Below are 14,924 nucleotides of genomic sequence, written 5' to 3' on the forward strand. Positions count from 1 at the left end.
TATTTTGTACTAAAATAATCATACATCATATATTAAGATTGAGTAGAAAAATTCTGCATATGATAATGAATGCAAATGTTGATTCATCTAACAATAATAATACAATGATTACTTGATCCTTGTAATCCAACAGGCCTCTGTATAGGAAAGGTCACTTTGTTTGCTGATCAAGTTGGGACCCTCCACTAAACAAATCATATCTGACAACAAATATCTATTAAGTCTGGTATCATTTTATTTGGCTACCAAGATTATAAACGAACGCCTCTATAGGAGGTTCGTATATGATTTCAATTTGAGTGTATAATATTTGTCTAGATCTCTAGATATTTGAAAATAATTTTGTCATCTATAGGATGATCACAAATTATATTTTTATCTGTATGATCTTAACATGAAGGAATACGATTGAACAATTTGAACTACGTGGCCCTTCTATAAAGAGTCGTTGTATTACCGGCACTAGGCAGGCGCATTACTCTACTTATGGATTGACCAAAGGAAACCATGGACATTTATTTAAACAAACACCTTCTCTCACTCAATATTTTAAACTGATGAATTTTAATTAAAAATAATTTCTAAATGTTCACATAATCAAATTAATATATAGTTTAATTATTACAAATTTTCCTTCCATAAAATTTATATAAATTAAATTAAGCAAGAAAAATTTAAATAATTATCAACTGTCCATATTAATTAAATTAATATAAATTTTTATTATTACAATTTTTAAATTTAGAAATTTTTTAATCTAAATTAAATTAATCCAAGAAAATCAATATTCAATGATATGCGTCTTATTCATAGTATCACGAGTGATATTATATGTAAATTTATATGTCATAATATAAAAAATGACAATATTTCAAATAATAATTTAAAACATCCATAAATCGATAAAATTAACAATTATTTGTGCCCCGAAATGACTCAAGAGTTAAATTGAAAACTAATTGGACCAAAGCCCAATATTTAATATAAATCTTTAGCCCAAAATCTTCAAGAATCCAGCTTAGCACTCCAAAAAAAGCGAATGACTCTACCACTGTGCCTGTAAAAAATTAATTTCGAAATATATTATTATTGTTTTTATTTTTTTTGAATAAAAATGTAACTGTGCAAACCAAAACAAAAAATTGTTTGCCGTGGCAGACAATTTGCCTGTCTGTCTAACAGTCTATTGGCAGATAGTTAATCTGTTCGAATTATTTTTTTAATCTTTAATTTTTCATCATCCGTCTTCAAGTCTTTGTCTTCAATCTTCAATCAATTTACAAGATTCAAGAATTACAAGAATTACGTAATTCCTATATGCCGTGGGCTCACAATTTTGAATCTAATTGAAAACGAAAATTAAATCAAGATAATGGAGCCGCAATCTACCTATCTTGTTACAGACTCAAAACAACAAATTACATCAAGAACTAGTCACAAATAATTGGATCACAATTTAAAACAACTCAATCAGTTAATAATCACATAATAAAATATTCCTAGACATCGCTCGACTAGAACATACAATGAAGATTCAAAAATGACAAACACGTGAACGATCTAAATAAATCTGATACCAGTTATTGGAATGCTGAAGCATAATTTTCCAGAAATGAAAAAAATTATTTAATTTAATAAATAAGATTGTCTAGATATTCACCTGTATATTATATCAAGATTAAAAGATTCGAAACTTTTACCTAAATTCGATGGTTAATTTTTGAATTAATTCTGAATCATAAACTTTCAACTTTTTAATTCCAAGAACTCGATACTTTAAACCTCCAAGTCTTCTATGATATTTTCCAAAGTCAAGACTATATCGGTGGATGAGCACATTCTTTTAGTTAAATCAAGAAACTAATTCCTGAACTCGACAATTGACTAAAGTAGAACTTTTTTCTCTCCAATTTGAGCACTATGGAATTATGTTTACGATTGATGTACAATTCCGCAGTATGTCTATGTTCCATTTAATCTCTATTTTTATAGAGATAGAATCAATTTAGATAACTATTGTGCACTTCGAATCTCCTATAAAAATACTAGTCAGTAGAAATTCTTGCTATGTCCAGTATACAGTATTTATAATCATCTGGTAAGGAAAGAAAAATATAGTATATATGCGAATGTGTATTATAGAGATTTCTCATTTCTTTTCACACGATTATTTTTATTATTAAGCTATCCAATTAGTGGAAAAGATTCAATGTCATGGTAAATAAAGTAATTCTTCGAGACACACATTAATAATATTTTTGTGTAAATAAGTTTGAAACTTGAACTCGGATCTACATCAACAGCAGCAAAATTCATTAAGCTCAACACAAAAATGGTATGCTTCTTTTTATATGTGCATTCATCTTCTAATTAACTTTCCGCCATGTTAATTATTAATTGTTTTATTGGAAATATTGAATAGTAATTTCTTGAACCCAATGTTTAATAGAAAAAAAATATTTATTTGATTAAACTTCTGTTGTCATTTGATAAAATAAATTTGTAAAGAATCAAACAAATAACATAAAAATTATCTAAAATTATTAGTGATCATTTAATAATAATGTGAAGCTATCAGGTTTGTTATGGAATCAAATGATTTGGACTTTTTGATTTACTCGGCAATGTACCTATGATTATTTAAGTTGATCATATCAACAAGAAAATTACTTTGATAAGTCAAAAAATCTCTAGTATTTCCCATTGAAGAAGGTTACCTCTTAATCTCCTATTTTACCTTGAATTAATGATTTCTATAAATAGTACAAGATTTTTGCAAGGAGTCTTGTGCTTTCAGCTGGAGACATTGATAGGAATTTTCTTTAGTGGGGGTAGGATTAAAATAGGGCATCAAAAATTTTCAGCTAATGGCATTGCTAGGAATTTTATGAAAATGACTTTCTTAGAGGAAGTGTATTAGTGTTCTGATTTCATCCAAACACAAACTTTAATAATAATTGGAATTTATAAAATAAACACAAACTCTAATTTCATCGAGTTTATTTGCTTGAAATTGTGTTACCATTTGATAAAATAAATTCATAAAAGATCAAACAAATAACATAAAAAAATAATTATAATTTGTAGCAATTATTTAATAATAATGTGAATCTATCCGTTTTGTTATGGAATCAAATAATTTGGATTTTTTTAAAATTTATTTTGCACATAAATCTATGATTATTTAATTTGACTGTAAAAAATCATCAACAAAATTACTTTGATAAGTCCAATATTCCCCATTGAAGAAGTTTACCTATTACTCTCCTACATACCTTGAATTAACAACTTCTATAAAATAAACATGATTGTGCATCGAGTCTCATGCTTCCACTAAATGACGTTGCTGGGAATTTTCTTTAGTTGGGGTAAGAGAAAGATAGTGCATCCAGAATTTTTCAGCCAATTGCATTGCTAGGAATTTTATGAATATGATTGTTGTAGACGAAAGAGTTTTAATCTCATCCAAAAATGATTTTGAAGATAAATTTTAGATACAAAGGCAAAAACTAATAAAAACCCTAGTATTTCATTGATATTGAAAAGAGACATGCCTGTTATAAGTAAGATTGAAATTAACATCTGAAGTTCCTGTACAGTATTAGATTTTAGATCATTTGGATGCTCGAATAATTTATTATTGGGATGTATTTATTCAGCTGCTTGTCTGTTTGATAAAATAGATAGGATAACGGTGGTCAGTTTTAAGGATAAAAAGAAGTTAAAAGCTACCTACACTATTATTCTATACTATGCAGAAAATAACATACCTTGAGGCCGATTGAAAGATATTAGAATCCACCACATCTAGCCCCCTACGGCGCTGCTATGTAGTGTAGAACAATGTAGCGAAACCCAAAGAGGAATGTGTGAACAACGAAAAATGAGTTTCAAAATTTTTGAAAGAAAGGTCCAAAGACCCTTTTTTTCCAAAATATCACCAAGCGTAAAACAGTGTGCCTACTATTATTTAAATCAAAAAATAATCCCTACTTAGTAAAAGATTGATAAATTCCCTTACAGAACTTTCATGAGGAACTGTATTTTATCTTTGAATTATGTACCTTTGTTTCTCAAAGCATGTAAAATCCATTCTAGAGGTACTTTAAAAATAGCTATAAATAATTCTAATTGACTGGAGTAATTGAGCTTTTTATTTTTTCTCGATTATCTGGAAAATTTGTTTATAGTTCGCAATGTTACAAGTATAACTTCTCTTCACAAACTGCACTCAAAAAAAATCAAATTGTATCATTTTGAAATATCATGCAATTTTCCCTGTTAAAAAATTGCAAGTGAACTTTCAGGAATGCAAGAAGGCAGTTAATCTAATTTAGCTCGGTATAAGCTCCGTTATTTCTGTCATTTTCGAGGTTTACCATTTCTTCTGCTGAACACATATTATACATTGAGTAATCTGGAATTGTTTTCCTTTTTATTTTGTCCTTGTATATGCAGTTTCAGAATATCTTGGCACCCCTTTACTCTTCCGTATATGGTTTTGTAATTCTTGTTTGCATATGCGCAAACCTTAAATAAATTCTGCGTGACCATTTATATTTTTGGAATTCAAAAAATATGTAGGTTATTGCTATGCCAAAAAGAATTCGAAATCTAAATGCTTCAAACTTGTGATTTAACATTTTCTACATTTAGCAGAGTAATTTTCTACCACATAAATATGGGGAATTCTATTCAAGTGTGGCTGAGCGAACAAGATCCAAGACAGAGAGTTACTCTGAAACTTCTTCCATAAATTCCGGTACCTTTTAAAGACATTATAATGACATGTATCACAACTAGATCTTACTTGTAAAGTGGAGACCTTTTTAACCAATTCATATATTGTTTCTTCATTTTGACTGGCGTAGCATCATAATTTCTTAACCAAATGGGTAAATATATATAGGATGCAGCTAATGTAGGAGATTATTCTCCCGCAAAAACCTTTATTGGTGTCTCCCATGTTATTGAATTTTGGATGATATTTTCAATTTTTAATTTTTAATTTTTTGGGGTTTTCAAAAGTCTAATGTTCATTTAAGGTGCTTTAATTTGAATACTACAAAGAGAACCCTGTCAGTTGATTTTATTTTCAAGTTGCTTTCTGGTTACATAAACTAGGGCATCTCTTATTAAATGTCCCTTCCCAGTGTCATATGATTTAGAAAAAGAAAGGTCTCTTGAAGTAGATTTGAAAATATAATGGCAAGGCAAATTGATGGTGCAGAAATAGTTATGAAGTCATCACATTTCACCTTAAAGAGGAGTATCATTGTAAATATATCTTTTAGGGAGCAGAGATGTTTGCATCTTAGAGGACAACATATGTTGGCAGCATTTTTGATATTGGGAGACTATAGAATTTATTTATTATTATTTTTTTGGGGTGCACAAAATTTATTTTGTCTACACCACTTTTTCTTAGAACTTCCATCCTTACAAAGGGCAAGTGATAAATTTTAATATTGGCAGGGGTTGTCATCCCATTTGTATCTTAATATTCTGCCGTGTCATAGGTTCTATATGTGGCATATTTTACCACAGACCTTTATACAATTCAAGAGGGTATTGTCGTGAAAGTTTTGCATCTTGTGCAGGGTTAGGAAATGACTTTGAATTGAAAGGCACTGTTCTCAAATGGGATAATGACATTGTTAGTTTCACATGGAATGGATACTATGAAGTAAAGTTACTGTTGTCGATTTTATATCTCACAAGTGTACGAATCGTAACAAGTAGTAAAGTGGACATTTTGAGTGTGGGTTATCGTTCTCACGAGGGATATACTTTAATACTCAATTTATTATTTCTAACTTTTATTTTATGAAAATAAACAAGAACAATTATAGATTATGATTTTGAATCAATTACCTAAAATTACGTGGATGCACACAAAGAATGATTGAGAATTCAAATAATAAATGGATATTAGGGCGGAACAATTTCACTTGTTGAAATCTTAAATCAAGATTCATAAAATCTAAGGTAATGTCCGGTTGAATTCTTCTATTGTATTCAATTTACCCCTCTCAAGTTCTCATTGAGCCTATTTAATCTCTTTAGTTTCATATCTCTATGCGAATCAAACTTAGTTAAACGAAATGATAGTTCTAAGAATTCATTTATGATCACAGTAATTAATATATGTATCTCTATACTTTATATTAAGTTACTGGATTTTAATATGTGGTCTCTAAAAATAATCCGCATCTCTACGTATTATTGTTCACAAAATCATTGAATAATTAGGCAAATAATTCAAAGCATTGAGAACATAATTAAAATCAATACATATGCATAAAGGAACTTGAATTTGAATAAAAGAAATAAAGTGTCTCAAAAGGTTACATTGTTCGCCCTAATAATAAATTTAGCTATTCATAATAGAGGAAGAAAAACAAATAACAATAGTGGAATCCATCACCAGATTTTGAATTTAGATGTGGAGGAGTGGATGAATCTTGCACCAAGTTCTTCTCGTTCTAAACCTTGATTTCCAACCCTTGAATTATCATTTTTCTCCCCTTGAATTTGCCCTCTAACTCTCAAATTTTGTTCTTGCCTCTCAATGTGTGGAATCTTCCTCTTTAATTTTTTTCTCTAGGGTCTGTATTTATGTCTTATTCAAGCCTTAGAAGAGTTTTAGTTGAATTTAGATTTTGAATTTAGATGCTTGAGCGCTGGCTTTAAAAAAAAAAACCCAGAAACATAGCGCTTGGGCGCTATCTTCAACTTCGATTGCACTACACAGCATTTAGTCTTTTTACCAAAATTTTTGTTCCGATGTCTGATTGAGTCGATTCAAGATGCATTGGAAAGATAACTCAAAGGGCTACAACTTCTTCAGATACATTTTCAATTTTGATCATTTGTTATGTCCAAAATGGGTCTCAATATGAGTCTGAAAATAGTGCATAATGTTTTTCGGTTAGAACTTAATGTTTGATCACACTTTGATTATATTTCATCCCTTTGATGGCTTTCTTTACCCAATTGACTACGAGTACTCTTGAATCTTCATCGTGAGGTTCGACATAACTTTTGAGCATTTACATTTTGGTCTCCAAACTTTGGATCTTGTTCTTTTTCAAGTTTTCCTCTTGTTTTTTTCAATTTCTTGTACCATCATTGAATTTTACCTATTCAACACCAAATACAACAATTTAGACCATAATTCATTCGAGAAACAACTAAATATTATCATTTTAAGGCTTTGAATAGGTGTATAAAATACACTTACCAAATGCCCCAAAATTTAAACATTTGTTTGTCCTCAAACAAAACTATCATCTAAATAACTACGAACACACAAACACGCAAAAGATATTTGATTGGACAATCAAGCCTTTTACCTCAAAATACGAGATTTTGATGTTTATTCCGCAAACATGCTTCAAGTCATGATACCAAACCACTCTTCCAGTGTTAAACCGACGTATGTGTGTGAAGAATTAAGAAATCCACCATGACTACACAAGTTGTTTCAACTCCCGACCCTCTGTGTTCAAATATGTCCTTACATTTCTCATGTGATTCACACACCTCCAAACTTAGTCGTTTTCACTCATTCCCAGTGTATAACCTAAGGTTGAATATTTCATTATTACCTCACCCTCTCGAGTTCAGTTGGACGCTATTAGTTGCAAGTCAACATTCAGTGAACAATGATTCTCAAATTATTTGGTTGCTTCAACTGCCACGATTCAATTAGCTAATTATCCTTCATAGAAAGTCAAATTCCCTCAAATAAGTATTAAAGTTCAACCAAGGTATTTAGTACTTCTGCTCTTTTCTACTTTTTCTTTTTTTCACAATTTTTTTTAGCATTCTCTCCATTATGCTTTCTAGATGACCTCTGTAACAGGTATTAGTTCGATGGCTCCCAGATTTTAGGGCACCTAGTGTTAAACACCCTTACAGGCTTACTCACCCAAGCCAAAAAAAGCTTCTAAGAGAGCCAATTTTTGTTTCAAGGCAACTTCACCTTTGATTGCATTCTAAACGACCCTTGTAGCAAGCTTAGGGCCGATGGCTCCCAAGTTCTTTAATTGCTCTTTTCATGTACTTGTTTTTTCTATTTTTCACAAAGTTTTTTGTTCTTTCTATTATGCTTTCTAGATGACCCTTGTAGCAAGGATTAGGCTGATAACTTCCAAATCAGATGATTTTAGGGCACTAGATTTTAAACACCTTTATAGGCTTACTGACCCAAGTCAAAAAGGCTTCGAAAAGATCCAATTTTTGTTTCAAGTGCAGCTTCATCTTTGATTGCCTTCTAAATGACAACTGTAGCAAGCTTTAGGTCGATAACTCCTAAGTCAGGTGACTTTATGGCACCAAATTTTAAGATACCCTTGCAGGCTTAGTTACTTGAATCATGAAGACTTCAAAGAGAAGTTTTTATATTTCAAATGTATATGCCTTGATTAGTACAATGCCTCCATCACACACTTATTCAATCAAACCGACCTCCAACTTAAGACTTTCGGCTAGTTTTATCATCTTAGTCTAAGACAATCCACACATAAGTTTTCACATAGGAATTTAAAATCACATCTGCGTCTTTCTACAACTGTGAAGTCACACCCAAACAGTGCTAACTTTGATCTAAGGATAAATAATTTACTATTGTTTAGGTAAAGTATCTATGTCCAATTAAATCAACCTATCTAACAAATGAATCAAACTCATTTCATCACAGTGCCAAGCTCAATTCTAGTGTATGTATAACATCAAATTTTGCAAGGTTAAGCTTCAATCAATCTAGCATGCATCTTATCCACAGTTCATAAATCAACACCAACTCTCAAAGTAAAACGTAATTGTAAGCGAAACTGTCCAACTCACACAAAATTTTTGGTAGGTAACTAATAATAACACACTCCTCTAAACTTAAACTAAACATTGTCCTCAATGTTAAACTCAAAGGAAAAGAAGGAGGCTTTCCTGAAATGTCCGTATTGCCTATGATGTTGTGGTGCCTTGGTGTTGAATTTGATTGACTCTTCTTCCATATTCTCCCCCCCAAACTTGAGATTTGTCCCATTTTCTCCATGTCCATGTTAGTTTGAGTGTTCCATAACATCATGTTCTTGAAAAATAAAATTTAAAAATTTGAACTCATGGAACAAAGGTTACTTAGCTCAAAAATCTAATAGCCAAGTTAATTACTTATAGACCTATGGTAGAAGGGGTATGGGTGATGATTCCTGAATAAACTATAAATTAAAATATCGTAAAACTTTGGAAACAAAATAAATAAAAGCTTGGGTTGTCTCCCTAGAAACGCTTCTTTTAAATCATTAGTTTGACTATTAGTCGTGATTGATTATGGTGGCTCAAACAAAATTATTCCATCCTTATACTTTGTGCAATTCTTTTTTATGCACCCTTTCTTGGCTTTCCATATTTTGATATTTTCATTTTTATCCCTACCAAGAAGTCCATCAAAATTTAATTTTCTTTTCTGGCAACTCCATTGATTAGGTGGCTCTTCTTCATCAATTCTATAGCACCTTTTGTAGTTGGAAGGTGGCTCATATTGAGTGTAAATATTGAATATCTCTTGCTTGTTCTCCACCCTCAATATTAGCCCACCATTCTCCATGTCAATCAGGGATCGTCCCGTTGCTAAGAATGGCAGACCCAATATAACTGTAATGTCTCAATCTTCTAGTATGCCCAACACAACGAAGTCCTTAGGAAATATTCGATTTTCTGCTTTTTATGAGCACATCCTCAACTTTACCATGTGGCCTTGAAATTGTTCTATCAGCTAGTTGCAGCAGTGTTAATGTTTGTTTGACTTTACTTAGTCCCAATTTTTTGTAAATAGAATACGATATTAGGTTGTTACTAGCACTTGTGTCACACAACACATTAATTGAATAGGAATTTCCAATCAAAATTGGTAAAGAAAAACTTTCTGGATCCTTCAATTTGGGAGGCAATTTGTTTAGGACTCTTGCACTACTTTTCTCAGTTAATGCCATAGATTTAAACTTGGGAAACTTTTTTTTTCTTTATCAACAACTCTTTCAAAAAATTTGTGTAGCTTGAAATTTGTAGTATCGCATCAATGAACGGAACATTGATCTAGAGCTTCTTGAGGACATCAAGGAAATTTTCATAATTTGTGTCATGTTCGTTCTTTTTGAGCTTTTGAGGAATGGAAATGGGAGGCGTCTAAGCTTTGCTTGGACTTGGTGCTTTGGCACTTGATGTTTCTGAAAAGACTATAGTTCGACCTAAACAACACCTAGAGGGGGGATGAATGGGTGTTTATGCGGATTTTAACAATTCAATCAACTTATGCAACAAGTCACATAAATTAAACTTTGTCCAGATTCATTCACATGATTTAACTACCTATGTTGAATTTCCAACTGAATTAAAAATGACAGAAAACAACAAATAACTCAACAAATTGTTGATGAAGAAAACCCAACTGGGTAAAAACTCCGGGCACAAGTTAGTAGGGATTCACTATAGAAGACTTCAACTTACAGTACGCCAGACATGACTGTATCTAACAACACTCTGACCTCCTTACTGTATCAACCAAAGCTCTCATGGATTCTGCAAATCTGCGCCAAAATCCTAGCCTTGTTCTTCTTCTATTTCCCGTGAATCAGCAAGAACTCCAGTTCTTCAATCAATCTCCTTCCAGGATCTTCAATCAGTCGATCTTCTAGAAGTAGTGAGGATTTTTGAAAGGTATTTTGTTTTAAGAGGTGTTTGATGTTTTTCTTCAATAAGACATATGATGAAAAGAAGGAATTATGAAGTTGATCCTTTGGTTGAGAGGAAAAATCTTTCAATTGTGTTTTTCCAAAGGTTGTGTATGAAAAATGGGACTTTTGAATATATATGAGGTCATTTTTGGTAGTATGGAGCGTCTAAAAATTGCAAGGAAGGAAAATTACCAAAAGTCGGATAGCACTATTGCTCGAGCGAAGCAGTGGCGAAACTCTAGCGAGATAGGTTCTGTTATTTAGGCTCGAGCGAGGTCAGGGCGAAACTCTAGCGTGATCTTGTGTCGTTTTCATCTTCAAGGCACCCAACTTTACCCTAGACCTATTACATAATTTTTGCTAAATTGAAACACAAGTCCCTGAACTTTTAGACCTTTACAAATTAGTCCTTGACTTTACAAACTTGACAAATTGCTCCTTTTGGTCACAGATTGCCAATTACAACATTTTCCTAACAAACTCCCCCTTTGGCATTCTATGATAAAATTACACAAGACAGTCAAGGGCACAAAAAGAAATGTAACTCTAAATGACCTATCCATTCAACCAAAGTAGCTATCTATTGTCTAACCTATTTCCTGAAATACAGAAACTCAATACCAAGTGTAAAAGCACGTGAAATGGAAATAGTAAATAAAACAAGGAATAGTGCGTATGTCATTAGCCAGATCAAGAAGCAATAGTAATGTAAGTCAAAAACACCAAAAACATACATCAATATTACTAAAACATCAAAAACTTAATCTAGCCATTGAATAGATACAAAACCACAGTTATATCACAATTAATCAAAAAATGAGATCTATCTATCTATCATATATCTACTCCCCCTTTTTTGTCACAAATGAAAAAGAAGCAAAAACAAAAACTATGCGGCAGCACCACCCGCACTCGAAGACTCATCACCAGTACGTAACTGCGTGATCTCAACCATCATTCGAGCTTGCTACTCGACCAAAGTAGACATCTATCCCATAAGCATCACCATGGGGTCAATGGGCAAGAAATCCACCCCTGGAGCGGAAGTAGACGTCGAAGGAAGGTCGGCTTGAGACGGAGGAGCCGGAGGAATATCCAAATGAGGAGGAAGAAAGACACGGAAACTCCCAGAAAGGATGTCACTAATAGGATCAAGGGGCTCCGAAAAGTCAAAAATATCAACTGGCTCATCATGAGCTGCAGCATGAGTAGAAGAAGAGGATGGGACGTGGGATCGAATCTGGTGGATGGTCTGCTGTCCTATCGGACTACCTATACGACTAGACAACCCCTCAGGGAAAGAAGCACCAAGAGATAGGACAACCCTATGAATCAGATAGGCATGAGGCAAACCTACACATCCCTAAAAACTACACTCCATGGACTTTACAACTATCCAAGCCACACATCAAACTGATTAACGAAACACAAGAACGACTCCAATGAAAATGGACCAAAAGTGTAAAAAACATGTGAATAAAAACCATAGTAATGCACAATTCATGGGAATTGGTGATGCAAAACATGTTTAAGAATAATAGAAACAGCCAAGGAATGCACAAAACAACAATATAACGAAGCAATGAGAGAAACAAATTAAAAAAAAAAAAAAGAAACAGTAAAAAAGCAAAAAACCAAAACTGTGAATTACCCAAAAATGTGAAGCCAAGAGTTGAAACTTCGGATCAAGAACCGTGTTAAAGGTGTCGAATTGAGGTAAAAGTTAATGGGACGTGAATAATATTGATGGAAGAAAAGAAAGAAAGGAAGAAGGAGAGAAAAAGATCGAATCGCGCGAAAAAAATGAAACAGGGCCGCTTTAAAAGGAATTGTCGCTCGAGCGAGACTTGGGCGAAACTCGAGCGACATCCATTCTACTTTTGTTGCTCGAGCGAAGTCCAGGCGAAACTCGAGCGAAAATCAAATGTCAAAAGTAGCACCAAAAATTTGAAATTTAAGAAAAAAAAGCACAATTTTCAGAAAATAACAAAAATAACTCCAAAAACGTTTATTTTTATTTTCATTTTGAATTTTTGTTATATGAAAACAATCCGAAAATCGAAGATGAAGCACGTACCCAAATATGTAGACGATGCGAACAATAAGCACAAAATCACAAACTCAACATTCAGAACACATAGACAAATCTTAAGTCCACACATAGTTCAAAATCCCGTGGAGTAAATTGTATACAGAACATCAACGTGAAATGTGCCACATAGTCCATGCAAGTTAGACTCAAAACCTTAAATTAGTGAGAAAGGACACGTGAAAACAACTGTAAAGAAGTGTATATCGACCAAGTGACAGTCAAATCCAATTCCACGAGGACCTATATCAAACAGTATTATTGTCACAATTTTACTCCCCCTAACTGTATGCCATTATATATATATATATATATACATAAGTTCAAAGAATAACATAGAAAATGGGGAAAGACAGAATTGAGTAGGTTACACTCGTCACAGATCAAGTCAAATGGACAAACAACCCCAATCACAGAAGAATACCATCCCAAGTCTCACCCATGCGGTCAAGACTCATCTACAGGACTACAGTGTATGCTGTGCAAAAATGCATGACTAGCCATATACCAAGAACTCCACAGAAAATGAAAACTACGATGGAACCTCAGACTCGTACATATGATGAAAGATAGAGTTTGATCCTAAATGCAAACGTAATAAAGTCAAACAAGAGGCACAAAAAAAGAAAATTCTTTTTTTTTTTTTTTTGTAAAACACACAAACTTAGTAAACAAAATAAAACTAAAAGACGAACCAACAATCAAAATGCACTACACACACACTGATCACATGCAAGATATGAAGTGAATAAGTGCAGATGTGATAAATGCATGAATAGGCATGAATCCATGATCAGATAGGCAAATAAATACCAACAGCCGTCCAAAGTGACTCAAACCTCAACCCATCTAGTGGTTTCGTAAGTAGATCGGCCAATTGGTTGTCAATAGAGACATGATCTAGGGAGATAACATGTGTTTCAACAAGTTCATGAATAAAATGATGTCGTATGTCAATATGTTTCGTTCAAGAATGTTGAATAGGATTCTTAGAGATATTTATAGCACTGGTATTGTCACAGAAAACAGTTATGCTCCCTTGATTAATCCCATAATCACTCAGCATCTGCTTCATCCAGAAAAGCTGAGTGCAGCAACTCCCAGCTGCTATGTATTCGGCCTCTGTTGTGGATAGGGATATGGAATTTTGTTTCTTACTTAACCAGGCTACGAGATTGCTACCCATGTAGAAATAGCCCCCAGACGTACTTTTTCTATCATCTGCATTCCCGACCCAATCGGCGTCAGAGTAGCCACCCAAATCAAGATTAGAATCTCTAGACTAGAAAATGCCTAGATCAATGGTACCTCTCACATATCTAATGATGCGTCTAACCGAGCTTAAGTGTGATTCTTTGGGATCTGCCTGAAATCGAGTACACACTCCAACACTGAAAGCAATGTCAGGTCTAGTAGCTGTGAGATAGAGAAGACTACCTATCATACTTCGATATAGTGAAGGATCTACACTCTTACCTGAAGGATCACGACCTAACTTCAAGCTAGTACTCATAGGTGTTCTAGTATGCTTCTTACTGTCTAACCTAAAGCGCTTAACTAAATTCTTTGCATACCTAGACTGTGAAATAAACAACCCATCCTCAGCCTGTTTCACCTGAAGTCCAAGGAAGTAACTCAACTCACCAACCATACTCATCTCAAATTCTTGCTTCAAATAATCGGCCAACTCATATGCTAGAGACTTAATGGGAGAACCAAAATGATGTCATCGTCGTAAATTTGGGCAATGGTGATAGTTTTTCAATATGTCTAATAAATAAGGTCCTATCAACACCACCTTGAGAGAACCCATGTTCCTCAAGATATGACGTAAGTCTCTCATACCAAGCTCTAGGAGCTTGTTTCAGACCATAGAGTGCTTTGTGGAGTTTGTAGACATAGTGGGAAAACTTTGGATCAACAAATCCTTTTGGTTGTTCAACATAGACTTCTTCTTGAAGAAGTCCATTCAAGAAGGCACTCTTAACGTCCATTTGATGAAGCTTGAACCCTAGGGTATAGGCAACAGCAAGCAGAATCCGAATGGCCTCAAGTCGTGCAATAGGAGCAAAAGTCTCATCAAAATCAATTCCCTCAAC

This window comes from Olea europaea, chromosome 21 (genome assembly GCF_002742605.1).
Source record: "Olea europaea var. sylvestris chromosome 21, O_europaea_v1, whole genome shotgun sequence".
In the NCBI taxonomy this organism is placed as follows: domain Eukaryota; kingdom Viridiplantae; phylum Streptophyta; class Magnoliopsida; order Lamiales; family Oleaceae; genus Olea; species Olea europaea.